Source organism: Macrobrachium rosenbergii, chromosome 28 (assembly GCF_040412425.1).
Source record: "Macrobrachium rosenbergii isolate ZJJX-2024 chromosome 28, ASM4041242v1, whole genome shotgun sequence".
NCBI lineage: Eukaryota > Metazoa > Arthropoda > Malacostraca > Decapoda > Palaemonidae > Macrobrachium > Macrobrachium rosenbergii.
In genome coordinates, this window is record NC_089768.1 from 33,452,727 (window position 1) to 33,470,000 (window position 17,274).

General features: G+C 35.4%; 1 protein-coding gene across 6 annotated transcripts in view; it reads right to left on the reverse strand.

Annotated features, from left to right (window-relative positions):
• The window catches only part of LOC136854224 (uncharacterized), a 316,005-nt gene that overhangs the window by 223,293 nt on the left and 75,438 nt on the right, over window positions 1–17,274 (reverse strand). For 4 of the 6 annotated variants that reach the window (XM_067130567.1, XM_067130563.1, XM_067130562.1 and 1 more), the window contains exon 2: window positions 11,884–11,924. The exons of the other annotated variants lie outside the window; for them this stretch is intronic. The gene's annotated coding sequence lies outside the window, so the exon portion shown is untranslated. The remainder of the gene's footprint in view (window positions 1–11,883; window positions 11,925–17,274) is intronic. 6 annotated transcript variants of the gene reach the window in all.

The window sequence follows — 17,274 nt, forward strand, 5'->3', positions numbered from 1 at the left end:
TTTTCTACCGAAAATCCACATTCTATAAGAGTTGGAGAAGGGAGGAGATCTCTGAGGAAAATGTCACAATCTCTGTCTCACTCCTCGTTACCCGTACTAATTGAGAGAGGAATAAAGGAAGAAAAATAACTGATATATATATGTATATATATATATATATATATATATATATATATATATATATATATATATATATATATATATATATATATATATATATGTGTGTGTGTACACAAATGTATATAAATATATATAAATTGAAATGTAATTTTATATATATATATATATATATATATATATATATATATATATATATATATATATATATATATATATATATATATATATATATATATGTATATATATATATATATATATATATATATATATAAATGTATATAAAAATATTTAAATATAAATAAAATGTACATATATATACACGTATTTAAATATAAATTTAATATATATATATATATATATATATATATATATATAAATATATATTTAAATGTATTTAAATATAAATAAATATATAAATGTACATATATATACACGTATTTAAATATAAATTTAATATATATATATATATATATATATATATATATATATATATATATATATATATAATTCCATTTCTGAAACAATTAATGAATCGCACGAGCATATTACTGTATTTTAAGCATTCGTCATCAGATGCACTGTACTCGCTATCATTAATTATCTCTCGACGCCACACGTCAATCTTGACACTAATTAATTATCCATTATGATGGGTGATTACAAGTCCTGGCTTTAATTAAAATGGGAATTTCAAGATTTATGGGAAATACTTTATGATAATCATTACAGTGTATCTGTCATGATGATAGCACTGTTCCGGTTGATTTCACTGGATACACTGTTGTCCTTTCTGCATTTCATCTCTCTCTCTCTCTCTCTCTCTAATTATGTGAGTTTTATATATATATATATATATATATATATATATATATATATATATATATATATATATATATATATATATATATATATATATATATATATATGCATGCACATACACACTTATCATAATAATAATAATAATAATAATAATAACCTTTGTTCAACTGATATTTGTATAATAACCAGTACACTTCCTGGAAGTGTAATGTCACCCCAGTACTTTGTCTACAAATCTCCAATTTAGCCCAAAAACCAAACAATCACCGAATCTCGAGGGTTTTCACTACTACTAACAATTAACGATTGAATGAAAGACCATTGAAAAAAAAAAGAAATAAAATCAATAAAAAAACAAAAGCTATCATAGAAAACAAACAAGGACCTCGCGTAAATGTACACTTCGTAAGGATAGGGTGTTTCCGCTGTTGAGTGCAAATACGTGACTTGCAAAGCTTACCCGCAGAAATCAAGTCTAACCTCGGCTGGGTGACGAACGCATGAGTCACCTTTCCGCTAAGTACGAAAAAGGGGAAAGCCACTAACAACAAAAGCTACTTGTACTACTACTACTACTACTACTACTAATAATAATAATAATAATAATAATAATAATAATAATAATAATAATAATAATAATATGTTCCACCGTTCATGTAAATAATCATAATCCTACAACAAGGTCTAATACCAGTACTTCTACTACTAACAATAATACCTGAAAATTAAATATGAATTCGTTTTGTGTAGCACGATCACTCTACTGACAAAAGTATGTATCAGATATAAATGTCATTATAACTGCCCCATCAAACATCTATTCAAATCAGGCATTAGTAGCCCGTAATGGATGCGTTACAATTCATGGCCATTAGCTACAGTGCGCCTTCGGCAATGCCCCGTAGGCAGCGCTGAAGCTTCCTTGCAAAGTTCTTTTGGTCCAGTTGCGTTCCTTTCTGCAGTTATTATTATTATTATTATCATTTATTATTATTATTATTATTATTATTATTATTATTATTATTATTATTATTATTATTATTATTATTATTCAGAAGGTGAACCCTATTCACATGGAACAAGCCCATAAGGAACACTGACTTGAAATTCAGACCTCCAAAGAATATGGTGTTCATTTGCAAGAATTTTTTTCTATCTGTTGCCTTTGACCTTTTTTTGCCCAGGTGGCTGTACAACTTTTCCAGCAATATCCTCACCCAAGAACGGAAACTAGAAAACTCTTAAAATGTGATAAAATGCCATTGTTAACTTATTTTTTATCAACTGCAATTATAATTAACCTTCGGTCATGTGATGAGCATTACATCATGAACTTCGTGAAAATGACACTTAAACATTTAATCTTGTTTAAGGCATAAACAACATTCTCGATTAAACAAAGGCATCTTCGTTGAGAGCATCCATCCCAGAAGCTAATAAACGCCCCCTTGCGGTCAGCTGAAATTAAGTGTGAAGTTCAATTTCAGCCACTGACCTTTCGGTCGTGCATGAGAACAACTGTCTCGCAGAATATAATTTCTTTGTTTCTCTATAACTGATCTCTTCTTCCTGTATTTCCTACTACCTTTCTGTTGCTTCTTTCAAATGAACACCATTTCGCTGGAAGCTTGAATTTGAAGTCAATGGCCCCTGTGGGCTTGTTCCACATGACTTGGGTTTAGTCTCCTGAATAATAAATAATAATAATAATAATAATCAACATCCACCGGTTCTCGGAAGTTTTGCTCAAGTACGGGACCTGACAGAAACGTCGCGTGACCTCGGCAGTGACCTTAGCCTTTTGACCTTCGAAATTCTAGCAATACGCAATCTGTAACTATGACTTATTGCCTTTTCTAGGAAGAACCGAATCCCTATAACCTGTATCATGTAAGATGGTTTCTCAGGCGACGAATGATCGAACTTATATCGATATCTACCACGTACTGATCATAGGAATATCATCAAAATTCGTTTTTTCGTTTGCGAGAAACTGTGAAACTACACAAGACTCGGGTGAAAGTATCACCTTCTCCCAATTTTGTCGGTAAAATCAGTATAACATCTAAACGTGACGATCCAATAAACTTAATTGGTATGTTTAAAAAATAAACGTAAAAATGTATAAAAAATTACTTTCACAATGCAATTTCTACACCGCCTGATCTTCCTCCGGCGGACACAGAAGATAATCCCCATGACATCAGACAGACAGATGGCGCGCCCTTAATATAGACAAGGTGAGGATCCGTAAATGGACTCCATTAGGATGTGTGCGCCCTTCGGTCCCACATTTGTTCCTAGGCTTCGCAAGGAACGCGAGGACTCAGCTGAAGAACAGAAACCAGTGTCCTTTACGCTTACGTTGCTTGACAGAACTCCCACACTTGTACTCTTCAGTATTTTTACCATCAAATTCACCCTTCCCAGAATTGTTCTACTTTATATCATTCGATTTTCTCTTCCCAGTACTGATCTTTATTACTGATATGATAATTGTGTGATGAGTACTAAGGTTATCATTATTATTCCCAACAAAAGGATACAAAAATGACCAAAATAAATCTTATCTCTTTCCATCTGATCATCTGAGCAATAACCTTCTGGAGAGAGAGAGAGAGAGAGAGAGAGAGAGAGAGAGAGAGAGAGAGAGAGAGAGAGAGAGAGAGAGAGAGAATCACTGGACCACATGGGACGCGAGTACTAAAACCTAAATGGGGTTTTACCAGCTCTCTTAAAAGCAAAGCGCATTTTGTTTTTCACTTCAGATTTTCCCTTTTATTTCTTATTATTCTGGGAAGATTTATCTACTTATACGCAGGGGTACATTTGACTTAGGGATGGTCTTTTAATAATAATAATATATATATATATATATATATATATATATATATATATATATATATATATATATATATATATATATATACATATATAATATAATTAAATCTTCTGTAAATAGTGAGAACCGAACTATAGCATAAACACAATTATAGAAAACTGGAGGTCTCTTAGAAAATAGAAAATTATAAGGATGAATGTGTATTTTTTTTGCAGGACGAAGAGTACTGCTAATTCAGAAATTAAAATCAACATTGATGACTACCAAGATGATGAAAATTTACGATTAAAGGTGTCACTATAGTATTGAAAGTGATAGCTGCATCAGTTGTATTCAGTTCATAGACTTTTCGCTATTTTTCTGATAAATGAATTTTTAGGGTTACTGAATGCAGCTATCACTGTCAACAAATAATAATAATAATAATAATAATAATAATAATAATAATAATAATAATAATAATAATAATAATAATAATAATAATAATGGTAAAATGATTAAACATAAAATAACAATAATAATAATAATAATAATAATAATAATAATAATAATGGTAAAATGATTAAACATAAAATAACAATAATAATAATAATAATAATAATAATAATAATAATAATAATAATAATGGTAAAACGATTAAACATAAAATAAAATTAACCAAAAATAAAATTATGAATTATTCCGAGACAAGAAACAAAAAAAAACATGAAATTGACAAACAGACGCAAGAGAAACAAACAAGCCCAAACCGAAGGCCGTGAATTTCTCTGTTTTTTTCTCAAGTCGGTCAAAGCGTGGGTTTCTACGTTTCAGCCCAAAGTCTCTTAATGGTAACCCGAAGCAACGTCACGAACTTTACGGTAAAACTTTAAAAAAGAAATTAGGAAAAAAAAAAAATTCAGAACAAAAATCGGAAAGAAATCACCAAAGCACGACGATCGTGTCTTTTTTTTTTTTTTTTTTTTTTGCAGCAGGAGAAACTACAGACCATTAATTTTTATGTAACCGCAACATGCTGTAATTTTTAAATTTGGCGCTTGACCGTATGTAATGTACTTTTTTCGGTCAGTTTCCATGTATACTAAAGCATAAAGGAACACAAAAAAATCTTTGTTTTGTGAAAAAATAAATAAATGAAAAATAGCAATATATAAAAAAAAACCTTGGTAAACGTTCCCTGCCTTTGTCATAATGGAAGAAAATTCGGCTTGACGAACACGCACTTTGTAGTAACATCAAGATCAGAAAACTAAAATACAGTAACAGACAATACAGAGAAAATACCCTACAACGGGAAAAATAAAATGCGAAAACAAACAATAACCTGAAATAGCCAATGTAGCTAAGCTTGCTAAATCTTTAAAATCGCATCTCCAACGCTGGCCTCTCAAGCTCACAGCTTTCCAGTTATTGACAGCAAAGAGATTCTAATCATCAGAAGAAATTACTCGCAATTATTCGGAAGCATCGAATTCCAAATGAGTTATAGTGATTCCCATAAGGATTCCTCAGAATGTTTCTGTATGACAGTAATGAACCATACACGTCTCCTTTAATTCTGAAGAATAATTCAGCGACGCTTACTTTATTATTTATTAGAAGACGCAGCAGTTGTAATCCATTGCATAGCAGCAGCAGTAGTAGTAGTAGCATTAATAAATACTCATTCATAATTTCATACCGCACACAGGATTATGAAATAACAAGATCTCCTCTACTTCAATTCGTGACAGCATAATTTTCGCCGGAGATATTTCTGAATTTCGTAGATTAAGTAGACTTACTATGTAAAATATATGTATCCATAAAGCTATTTTCTGTGTTGTGTGACATGAGAGTAGCTCATCGGAGACTCTTAAGCAAAAAAATACAGAGCAGTATAAAGTACCTGGTACCCGAGTTACGGCGATATTGCAGACTTCCTAAAAGCACTGCCCTCGGTTTTGACGGGGCAAGTACACTACTAGTAATAACATATAAGTAAAAAAAAAAAAAAAAAAAAAAAAAAGACAAATCAACACAAAACTAACTAGATGCACCTAATAAAAAATAACTGCGGTAATTCCAGTGAAAGAGAAAACGTTTGAAGCACCCTATGAAATTCACTGAACAAACAAAGGAACTCTAAGACAAGCATTTGGAGTTAGCTGAGATTCTAGCAGACATTCCCTAACCGACAACATGCCAGCAATGGTTTAGCCACTACTGAAAAGAGGATGCACGTTTATAAATAGGAAAATGACGCAGAAGCTATAAATATAAATATTTAATTTAAATTCCTCTCATTCTGGTGATTCAAGCACGCACAAATTCTCCTCGTGCCAAACCTTGGGAAGGGGAGGAAACGTGAACACGTAATCTCTTGCACAATACGATAAGGCTTTTCCTCCCTATAACGTTATTTTAGGTCCAAGGATTTACGCTCCTCGCCTTCTCTACGAAATGATGTGATTCGGACGAGCAGCAGCACGTACCGTGGAACCGAGCGTGATTGGAAAGCCATGGAGATGTTCACGAATATTGAGTGATGCCCGTCTGAATAGCCTATAGCAACCCCCCCCCATCTCTCTCTCTCTCTCTCTCTCTCTCTCTCTCTCTCTCTCTCTCTCTTGTAGCCTATAAGACATAAGGACTATTTTTCCGACTACTTTTCCACCAATATATCCGGGTGTTTTTGACGTCCCTTACAAATTATTTTAAACTTTATTCCACACGTCGTATGTACCAATGATTTTTTTATATTTATTTAAACATTATTCTCGTGTTTCACGAAGCTCTTTCCATACTTTTCGTTTCGATGAAGCCGAATGTGAGCCATTTCACTCTATCGACCACTGTACTGACATATATTAAAGAGAGATTCACCTTCAGTGAGCAACGACTTTCTATTGGTAAAGAAAGGAACAGATACACAAATAGGACGTCTCAATTCTGAAGCCCCCCCAAAAGAGAATAATGGTCTTGATGCATTCCGAGGTAATAAAAACTCTTGTCTTTCTAAAAATGGAAAGCCAAGGAACTGAGAAGTTAAGAAAGTGGTAAATGTTCAAAGGTTCTTCCAGCATACAGGTAACTCAGACTGCTTTACGACTTCAGCTCACCATACCTTCCTTAACAAAATACATGAATAAAACATGGAATATTCCTTATCCTGTCCGTCAGCTAATAAGCGCAGCAGAATGCCTCATCATCCCTATATAGGAGAACGCAATGTGAATCTCTGCATTTCATTACGTCGTCTCCTTCGGTGTATGTTTTTGTCTCGGACCAAGATGCTCAAATTTCTTGACGCGTTCCTGTGGCTGCAACTTGCCCAAGATTTCCTGGTCTTTGTTTCCTAGAATCTTTAAATAATCAGAGTTACTTAATGAGTTACTAAATATCTGTTGCTTGGATAATTCCCGTTACTTTATTATTAGCTAATGTTATAGATGCATGATTTATTAAGAACAGAAATAATTAATCGTAACGGGAAAACTACTTAAAATGAATAGGTAAACTCGTTCAACAAAAAAGTATGTAAAGAATAGACCCGTGAATATTCAAGGACAGCAGCAGCAGAGTAATAATAATAATAATAATAATAATAATAATAATAATAATAATAATAATAATAATAATAATAATAAAACTGAAAACATTTAATACAAGTATCAAAAATCTAAAACAAGTATGGGGAAATGAGAACCCAGAGGACCATTGGAGAGAGAGAGAGAGAGAGAGAGAGAGAGAGAGAGAGAGAGAGAGAGAGAGAGAGAGAGAGAGAGAGAGAGACTTATTCACTCTATCGACCGTCCAAGATCAAAGCTTTAAGTCCCTTTACCCCTACAAAATGAAGTTGAAAATCCCAGGGAATTCCCCGAAATGGTGTGACCCGGGGAGACATAATAAAGCAGGCGATCTCTCAATCCGATATCGTTTTATTGGCTTGGGTGACAAAGCGCCACCACTCGGGGGAACCTCTTCCCCCCAACTCCAACGATCCAGGAAAATTGCTTTTTATTTGCTCCTCAAAATTTAATCGAGTCTATCTCAGTTTCTGTGGAAACGTGAAGTACTCCCGTCCTGTCTAAAATATTATGTATAAATGCATGCATACTTGTGGCTAAAAAAAAAAATTGCGTTGCCTTAACATTTTCAATACAAGCATAGTTTCAAATAAAATTAGCTTCAGTACATATGATTAATATAATTCACGAATATATGTAGAATCAAAAGGCAAATGTAATTCAACAATACTGGGACCATTTTATGGTCATTTCATCTTACAAACAAGAAAATTATAAACTGAAGAGCAGAAACATCTCACGAATCAAACTGAGTAACCCAGAAAGAATATGAATTCGTCTCTTTCATAACTAATGGAATGTGAAGAAATTTAGAAAGGTGTCTTATGAAACCATAAAATTAATCTTCTGAAACACCGTGTATTTTACTTTCTGGTACGCTAACACTGCAAATCTGCACGAAACCAATTGAACGGACGCCTAGTTTTAGTCCTATCTTAGGTCGCTCTCCATTCTTCTTCATCTTTCGCTGATCAGAGACGGCAGGGAATCTGCTAACGTTACGCCGTGAGTCGAGAACACTTCCATCTCCCCGACGCCAATTCTCAATCTCAATCCCTCCACAGCACACGAACTCCCACTACAATACGCATCTCCTCCTTATCACTTTCACTGGCTGGAGCTTCGATTCCATCAGTTTTGGGGGGAAAAAAGGCAAAAAGAGAGAAAATAAAAGCGGGAGATGAAAAGAAGAAGAAGAAGAAGAAGAAGAAAAAAAACAACCCCTTCACCTTCCCATCCTTCACTTTCGCCATCGAGATTCACCTCATTAAATAAATAAGTGCCCTCGAGGCAATCACAGGACCAATATGGTAGAGAGGAACCCTGGACATGGTGCACAAGGGGGAGGAGGGGAAGGTGGAGGAGAAGGGGGGAGGAGTGCGAGGAAGAGAAGGCGGAGGGAGAGAGATTATGGATGCTTATCCACTGTCAGAAGCATCCTTGAGAAATGCCGAGAAGGACGGCTTATCAAAAGTTATTTTTGTCTCATGGAAATATAACCATTCTGATCAAAGGTAACAACTTATTCTTTATATCCTTTTATGACTTAAGATTATGCAGTCTCATTAACTCAGGTGTTTTTCTTATTTATTTATCTGTTTAAAACGTAACCATACTCGTATATTGCTCTCAATTTTTTTTTTTTATTAAAAATAAGTTTCTACTGGTACTTTTAATATACTGTACAATCTCATTTCCAGAAGAGCAGAAAATTCATTTATAGTTAAATAAAACTGAGATTCTTGTAGTTACTAACTGTTTGTAGCTAAAAAATGAAATATAAGTAAGAAAAAATAATTAGGTATAATCTTAACCTCAGCCCCACGGTTTAAAAAGTTTCTACTTTTGACTTGAACACAAATACACAAATAATGAGCTAAAAACTCCAGCACAGCTGATGTAGAAATGTAGTATACAATACAAGAGAACACAAACCAAAATAAATGAAAAGTTCATCAAATGCTATGAAAACTTTGAACTCCAGCAGCTATCCTAAAGTTCTTTGACAACAGCATCATCAAACGTGCTCTAATAAGCAGCAATACAAACTAAGAAATATGGTATCACATGAGGGAGGAGAATCGGTAAGACTAAATACTCTTCTCTTTTCACTTAAAGGGACTAAATAAACATAAAACATACAAAGCTTTATGATTTTTATCGATTTAAGGGACAGGCATGTCGTAAATCTGTTAAACAAGTCCAGCCCAGAGATTATTGCACTTCTGAACCGGTCTCAGTTCCTTTCGCATGACAGAGAGAGAGAGAGAGAGAGAGAGAGAGAGAGAGAGAGAGAGAGAGAGAGAGAGAGAGGTACGCCACATAGCGCTTCAGGTGCTAATACCTTATCGTCCACTGCACAACAATAATAATCGTGGGGTAATGGGTGTCGTTATAACCCCACGAAGATCACACAATGCAGAGTAGTTCCTATCCTGAAGCCTTTGCTCATGGCTTCAGGATAGGAACTACTCTGCTCTGTGTGATCTCTGTGTGGTTACAACGACACCCATTACAAACAAAACCTTTTCAGCAGCGGAATTTACATACATGAGACGCAGGTGAATACGCAACCAGGATTTCTCCGATTTACAATTGAAATTAACACGGCACAAAGAGAGGTCAAGCAACCCAGTAAGGGCCTTATCAACCCTCCCTCCCCTCTTCTCGCCCTCCCTCCATTTCTCTCGGTAACTCGGTAGTACTCATCACCAAATCCTTCGGTGACGATGACTGTCCTCGCCTTCAATTTATAGCATATGTTGGTATGTGGGATGTGTGCGTGATTAAAAAACCTAAGGGCAAATAATTAACAAAGAGTTAACAAGCGAATATTTATAATCAATACTTAAATATTTACAAACTGAAAAGTTGATCATAGTGACCACTAAAGAAAATGCAATAAAGAGAAATATTGCAATTTTCAAGGTCTTATTAGGTAACTTAAAACATCAAAACACTGATCTTTCACAACCAAACAGTGACTATTCTAAATTTAAGCAACCAGTCACACCTAAAGAAACAAACTCGGCAAAACAAAAACAAAAAGACTAGATGCATCTCAAGAAACAACCTGCTACATGAACGTATCGACATCGTCCTTGGCTGGAAAAGCATCCCACAGGGCACTCGTCATACGTAGCAACACTAATTGACATTCTACAGGATACAGATACCACAGGGACTAACAACCCTATGTCCTTTCCTACAACACTCGGAGTAAACAGAGAGAAGGGATCCTTAGATAAAAATGTAATAATTTGCCAAAAAATCATAGAGAAAGAAAGCCTCCTCATACATGATAGGATAGTTCAAGCTGATATTAAAATAAAACAACTTGGAATTTTATCTAACAGCGTACCCTTCGATTAGCTGATGAACATATCAGGCATCGCGATGTGTGAAATCGCAGAGAGGAGACAGCCACTTCAGTCACTGAATTTCAATTAAACATCAGACCACTTACTATTAGCATTCCAAATCTATACGACCGTTTTGGACATTTAAATTGGGCATTTAAGAAGTCTCTCTCTCTCTCTCTCTCTCTCTCTCTCTCTCTCTCAGTCTGAACGTGAAACACTCACTTGCCAGTCCTAAGAGATGTGCCTCTCAAAAGGTTCTTGTTAAACCACTTATCTTCCTTCACGTCCCCCCTCCAGGCTTAAAGATACGAATCTGAACACCAAATTAAGCTTAAGGAGAATCTGTCCCTCATGATTTGCTTGCGTGTCACATACATACCTTTATATCAAAGTGGTCACTTACATACGTATCAGCACAATCATCAAACACAATCATTTGCGAGTGTTTAAGCGAATGAGTAAAACACATGCACCCATATACGAAGGAAACTGGAAATTTTGTTAGGGTCCCCTAAATCAGTCAAGGGGTACAAACGACACAAGAATGCGCTCAAGGTCCAGAAGGGAAATCACCCAAGCCATGCCTAACCACCGTCGTAAACATTCCCGGAGTAATGCAAATGGCTGCAACTCACAACCGCCAGGGGCGCTAGTGGCGTGGCATAGCCTAAGCATCTTGTGCGACGTGAGTCTGATGAGGTCACATACCAGGCTGCAGAACGTTAACGACTTCTTCGGAAATATGTGCCAAAGGCAACGCCAAGGAACGTCAAACGGACGCACGCATCGGCACTGCATGCATGCACAAACTATTCCAGTCAATTTACCGTGCATTTTCAAGGTTAAACTACTTCGTCGAGAGTTCTTGTTGGCTAAAGAAACTTTTACCCAAAGAAAAACTTCGTAAAAAGTGTTTATGATATTATTACATTGTACAATTAATATTTGAAAAAATGTCTGGATACTGAAACTTGAAAAGTTCGGAATAGAGAGAGAAGTAAATAGATGCTGCAATCATAAAAAAATTAATTTACACTGACTAAATAAAAAAACCATTCAAGTCAATAAGATATCTCAGGTATCCCTTACTCAGGAAGGACGTATGACTTCTAAAGTACACAATTAAGAATAAACAAAGATTAAATTTAAAGTGTAACACAGAACTTCTTACCGTCACGAAAGACGTAACCAACCAGTCACGGGAACACAAACCTGAAAAATACAAAATTACGAAATTAACTTTCCACTGAATAAATAATCATTGTTAGCATAAAACAACAAACACGAAACCACACTAGACTGACAGAATAAGCGACAGCTACGACAAAATACAAGCGGCAACAAACCTCTTTGGAGAAATACGCGTAAATGATAAATTTCATAATATGGATACAAGGTATGAATTTGCTGAGCGCCCGTGAACATACGTAGCCTCAAATAATGAATTCCTGGAATGTCTTCTTAACCAACACAGTTGCCATTTAGTCTTTAAGGTCATCTTTTTCAATGGTGCTTACAAGTTGATAAAATTGAGGAAATTTTAAAGCTACGACAAAACTTGTAATTTAATTTTTTTTTTCTCTTTTTAAGTACATACGCACAAAGGAGAGAGAGAGAGAGAGAGAGAGAGAGAGAGAGAGAGAGAGAGAGAGAGAGAGAGAGAGAGAGAGAGATCAAAGAACATAACACAGGTGTGACAAGTAAAAAAAAAAAAAGGTGTTCTATATCAGAATGGTAATAAGTCCCAGGTGCTAAAGGGTATTGATTTACGACGATAATAAAATGCCCGCGAGACGTTGCATTGTTTAACCTGAGCAGTTCTTGCCTCATGTTCGTAACTAGTTGACATTGGACTTGGAAAGACACTCTCAGCATTCCTTAAATGATACGCATTCATACGCATACGCACCACAAACACACACACACACACACACACACACACATATATATATATATATATATATATATATATATATATATATATATATATATATATATAAAACAAGATCAGAATATCACAGCACAATATAAGTTTCTTGGCAAAAGATGATACCGTGGGTGAATCTAATAACCACAAAGCACGTCGAATAAGGCCACAAACGTGGCCCAAACAACTCTTCAAGAGGACTTGAAGAGCATAATCTCCCCGTGAACACAGTGATCAAGACACTGCCGTGTCATTTGACTAGACTAGAGAATTTCGAGGCAAATCTTCATCAGCAGCAGGAAACACGCACAAAACAAGAAGAAAAGGAAGAAGGGAAAATTGACAGCCAAGATGATGTGCTACGGGACTTTGTGCAGTATTGCCACTCTGAAGAAATGCCTTGAAAACTGGCTTACGGAACATATACTACAGAAATCGTAATTATTTTGAACGACTATTAATCATTCATTTTGTATTTTCAATAGTCAGCGAGAAGACGATACAAATGATCCAAATTTACATACACTAATCGCCACACACACACACACACACAGAAAGCCAGAGACCTCCAAACAGACCTGATGGCGAGAAGCACCAAGGCCCGTCTGTGGTCATGCCTTCCTTGACCATGACACATGATATACCTATGCATCTCTTGAGTTGCAAAACGGTGAAATCAATCCTTAACCTCGCAATCTACAGCCACAAGTTTTCCTTGAAAGAGTAAACACGAAGTTTACATAAATATATTGGGCAAACAGGATATTTATACACATATATGTACAAAATTATGACATGCGTTTGAAGGACACATGTAAACACGACAAATATGTTAACATTATTATATATTGCAAATGATATATATGTGCGTGTGTGTGTGTGTGAGAGAGAGAGAGAGAATAGGACACATTTTTAACAATACAATGATTAGGCATGAACGCATAAGGTGTTCATGTTTTTCATCTCCTTTAGCTTTAGGGAAAAGAAAGTTAGAGTACAAAAAAGAGAAAATAAAAAAGGAGAGGAGTGAAAGCCTCTGTCGGAAGATGAATTGCAAAATTAAATTTTTACTACAGAGTCACTTGTTCCACAAAATGTAATGCACTGTCATGCATGACACATAACAAAATGAAGACGTACATATTCTCTCTCTCTCTCTCTCTCTCTCTCTCTCTCTCTCTCTCTCTCTCTCTCTCTCTCAAACTAAAACTAATAAAATACAATAAAGTACAGGAATCCCAATCGCATCATTAATTCAACCAAGCAACAAGGAGGTCTTTCACAGTCACGAAGATATTGTACCAAGGAGCTAACGACGTCTCGTCTCCCCTGCTCCTGCTCCGCTTCAGGGCCGAAAGGAGATGGGTGGGGGGAAGAAATGGGGAAAGGGGGTTGGGGGGGAAAGGAGAGGTGGTTGCAAGGGAGAATGTCGGATCCTGAGGGGAAGCCAGAGGTAGGCATTTAAACATTCCCCACTCTCCTTCCCCTCCCCTCCTTCTAGGTTCCTTGAAACCATCAGGATGCACACCAGGATCTCTCGAAAAAGAAGGCAAATGGAGCAGAAGGCAAATGGAGACTATTAATGACATGGGAACATCTTTGCTACTGCATCAAAATCCCCTCTTTTCTGTAAACACCCGGAGTTCTTAGTTGGACGAGTCGGTCGAGTTTTCGGCTGGCACTCTGCTAGAGCCGATTTCGAGTCTCCTCCGGCCAATGAAGAATTAGAGGAATTTATTTCTGGTGATAGAAATTCATTTCTCGCTATAATGTGGTTCGGATTCCACAATAAGCTGTACGTCCCGCTGCAAGGTAACCAACTGGTTCTTAGCCACGTAAAATAAGTCTAATCCTTCGGGCCAGCCCTAGGAGAGCTGTTAATCAGCTCAGTGGTCTGGTTAAACTAAGGTATACTTAATTTAACTTTCTGTAAACACTGAAGCCTACATAAGTCTGGTTAAACTAAGGTATACTTAATTTAACTTTCTGTAAACACTGAAGCCTACATAAGTCTGGTTAAACTAAGGTATACTTAATTTAACTTTCTGTAAACACTGAAGCTGTCTGGTTAAACTAAGGTATACTAATTTAACAAACACTAAGTCTGGTTAAACTAAGGTATACTTAATTTAACTTTCTGTAAACACTCAAGCCTACATAAGTCTGGTTAAACTAAGGTATACTTAATTTAATTTAAACACTTCTGTAAACACTGAAGCCTACATAAGTCTGGTTAAACTAAGGTATACTTAATTTAACTTTCTGTAAACACTGAAAACTAAGCCTAAACACTGAAGCCTAATAAGTCTGGTTAAACTAAACTTTCTGTAAACACTCAAGCCTACATAAACTAAGGCATACTTAATTTAACTTTCTGTAAACACTGAAGCCTACATAAGTCTGGTTAAACTAAGGCATACTTAATTTAACTTTCTGTAAACACTGGTATAGGATACTTAATTTAACTTTCTGTAAACACTGAAGCCTGCATAAACAGACATAAATTCTTGATGCAAACGGAAGCACAACAAACAGCTAAACGCACAACTCGCCCAAACGGAAATCTAATGCACCCCTCATCCACAGAAAAACATCCTTCAGTCTCGACACACGAGGTATACTAAAACCCTCAAGAGTTTCTGGTTAAACTAAGTTAATTTAACTTTCTGTAAACACTGAAGCCTGAAAAACAAAATTCTTGATGCAAACGGGGAGTGGAAACAGCTAGAGGGAGGAGAGCACCCCTCATCCACAGAAAAGATCCTTAAGTCTCGAGATAAACCCTCAGAGTTTCGACACGAGTCAACAAAAGCGATGAAGGGGAGGGAGACCGGGAAACAGACGTAAACCAGGAAAAGTAAAGGCCGCTTCCCATGACAGCGTATAAAGAACAGGCAACAAATAAAAAAAAAGGATATAATTATCCCCCATTTTCCTGTTTCTTTCAATTGCCAGTGGCTTCATCTGGCACCAAGGTTGCCGCCCTACAAACACACTGGAGTTTTTCTCTGGCTCTCGCTGGTAATTATTATGCGCTTATGGTCACCCGTTGGCACCGCCCAAATTTATCAACTGTGAGGCATGTCAATTATTTCATTTCTTTTTCATTACATATAATAAAATTTCATTTTATTCACAGACACCTCGGAGGTTGATTTATCGCTTACAAAATGACTTTGATGCTTTAAGTCATGAAGAAAACAAATGAAGTTCAGGTTCCGCGAATATATAAAGTGAAAACACACAGGAACACATATGAGAGAGAGAGAGAGAGAGAGAGAGAGAGAGAGAGAGAGAGAGAGAGAGAGACCCATTATGCCACTGAATCAACAGCGAGTCGATCGTCTTGTAATTAATGCATGGAAACGTTACGACAAAATAGTAAACAACATACCACAGCGACGGAGAATTCCTGAGCAGTGTTAACCTCACAGGCACCTGGCGTAAACATGCCAGTATCACACACATAATCAATATAAACTGAAATAATTGCTCACACATTCAATATATACTCGAACAATTACTTGAAAAGTCAATATAAACTAAAAATAATCACTCACACACTCAAATAAACCGAATAATTATTGAACCAGTCAATATAAACTCAAATTATTACTCAAACCATCAATTTAAGCTCCAATAATTACCTAAACAGTCAACATGAACTCAAATAATTTAATTAACCAGTCAATATAAACTCAAACAATAATTATTACTCACACAGTGATTTTAAACTTAAATAATTACTTGAAAAGTCAATATAAACTCGAATAATTACTTAAACTGTTCTCATAAACTCGAATAATTACTTATAATCTACAAAGACTCACATAATTACTCAACCCGTCAATATAAACTCGAATAATTACTTATAGTCTATAAAAACTCATATAATTATTCAACCCGTCAATATAAATTCGAATAATTACTTATAGTCTATGAAAACTTCTACAATTACTCAAACCGTCAATATAAACTCGAATAATTACTTAAAGTCTATATAAACTCACATAATTATTCAAACCGTTAATATAAACTCGAATAATTACTTATAGTCTATATAAATACATAATTATTCAAACCGTCAATATAAACTCGAATCATTACTTACAGTCTAAACTCACGTAATCATTCAAACTGTCAATATAAACTCAAATAATTACCGAAACTGTAAATATAAACTCAAATTAGTCACACAGGCAACATAAACTCAATAATTACACAGGCAATGAAAACTCAAGTAATTGCTCATGCAGTCAATATAAACTGAAATAATTTCTCACACCGTCAATATACAGTAAACTGAAATAATTACTCATAAGGTCAACGTAAACTCAACTGTAAACTTTTATATAAACTCGGATAAAGCAATGACAATTAATCATACCTCAAATATTTTTCGAGAAAATTACTGAGACGAACTAAACACAAAGTTAAGCTCCCATCGAAGCCCGTTCTTAAAACACATAAACAGAGCGAAGTAAACACTTCACAAAATGCGTATATTTCACTCTCACAAGACATGCAACAATCGAGAAGAAAATGCGTTGCAAGAAAACAATGGTACAGCCTCAACTGTAGTTTAATACTTCATTGTAGAAAAACAACGCTTCCGTTTCAGATGTGAAGATAAAA